Source organism: Helianthus annuus, chromosome 5 (genome assembly GCF_002127325.2).
Source record: "Helianthus annuus cultivar XRQ/B chromosome 5, HanXRQr2.0-SUNRISE, whole genome shotgun sequence".
Classification (NCBI taxonomy): Eukaryota; Viridiplantae; Streptophyta; class Magnoliopsida; order Asterales; family Asteraceae; genus Helianthus; species Helianthus annuus.
In genome coordinates this window covers 22,271,882-22,273,600 of record NC_035437.2, presented here as the reverse complement: position 1 = coordinate 22,273,600, position 1,719 = coordinate 22,271,882, and the positions used below count along the sequence as shown (strand labels likewise).

Here is a 1,719-nt window from a genome sequence, read left to right as displayed (position 1 = left end):
TATACACTGAACGCTTTCTCAGAAAAAGACTTAAAGCTAAAAACCAAGAGAAGGTTTCGGGGGACCCACTTCCAATGGCGGACTAACGTACCCTCATGGATTACTTACGACCCACCGTGGGTAATCTCGGCGCCGCTATCAATGCACCGAATGTTGAAGCTAACAACTTCGAACTTCGGCCACATTTGATACAAATGCTTCAAAACTCCGCAACCTTCCATGGGCTTGCGGACGAGGATCCCCATCTACATATTACTAATTTCTTAGAAATATGTGATACCTTTCGGATCAATGGAGCATCAAATGACGCCATCCGCCTTCGAATGTTTCCATTTTCACTAAAAGACAGAGCAAAAGCTTGGCTCAACGCCCTCCCAGTTGGTTCGGTAAACACCTGGGATGAACTAGCCCAAAAATTTCTATATAAGTATTTCCCTCCCGCTAAAACGGCTAAATTAATGACTGAAATTAATACATATTCACAAGAGGATGGGGAATCCATATATGAAACTTGGGAAAGGTTCAAGGAGCTATTGCGAAAGTGTCCTCATCACGGTCTTGCGGTATGGCAACAAGTATCCACTTTCTACAATGGGTTGTTGCCACACACAAGACAAACACTTGACTCTAGCTCTGGGGGACTTTTAGGTAATCGCCGCCCACATGAAATATACAATCAAATTGAGGAAATTGCTCAAACCAATTTTCAGTGGCACACTCCCCGAGGCAATAAATCTATTGCCCCGGGCGCCCATAAGGTTGATGAAAGCACTTCTTTACAAGCCCAAATCGAGGCCCTTTCTTCAAAAATCAAAAAGTTAGAAATGACAAAAAACGGTCTCGGTTATGGCTTGTGAAGGGTGTGGTGGGCCACGTGAAAATTGGAGTTGTATGAAAGAGACAGATGATCAACCAGAGTCGGTAAACTACATTGATAATAGACCTAGGCCGTCGGGTCCTCCAACGGGTACCTACAACCAAGGATGGCGTAACCACCCTAACCTTGGTTGGAGAGAACCCGACAATAATAGTAACCAACAAAGCCTAAACCAACGAACAAACTTTCAACCACCAAGAAATGAGTCACAAAATTTCCCTCAACAACAAGGTGGACGAGAAAGGCTTGAAGATACTGTATCTCGCCTCATCTCCGACACTGAAAAGAAAAACTCGGATCGATTTCAACAATTGGGATCGAATTTTAGAAATCAACAAGCTAGTATACAAAACATTGAAAAACAAATCAATCAATTAGCTCAAAATTTCTCCGAGAGACCACAAGGCGCATTACCAAGTAATACCGAAACAAACCCAAAAGCACAAGTCCATCTCATAACATTAAGAAACCGTACCGTGGGTTCCGAAGAAACTCCACCACCGCCAACTGAGGGAAGCACAACACCGCCCCAACAAGAGAAGACTTCTCCTCTAATTCAAAAGCCTACCAAGGCTCCTCCGGTTCCATACCCCGGTAGGTTAATTCGTCAAAAGACCAATGAGCAATTCACGAAATTCGAAAATCTACTAAAACAATTGCATGTTAATATTCCTTTTATCGAAGTCCTAACTCAAATGCCTAAATACTCAAAATTCATGAGGGACTTCCTCACTCATAAAAGGAAAATTGAATCATTGCAATTAGTTAACTTAGGCGAAGAATGCTCCGCCCTCGTACTCAATAAACTCTGTAGGATCGTGTTTTGACCCGAACGAGTCTAT

General features: G+C 42.9%; 1 non-coding gene across 1 annotated transcript; it reads right to left on the bottom strand.

Moving 5' to 3' along the window:
* Positions 1-452: 452 nt before the first annotated feature.
* Positions 453-559, bottom strand: LOC118492670. Its single transcript, XR_004894672.1, has one exon. It is a non-coding gene; the product is annotated as a small nucleolar RNA R71 (small nucleolar RNA).
* Positions 560-1,719: the final 1,160 nt, after the last annotated feature.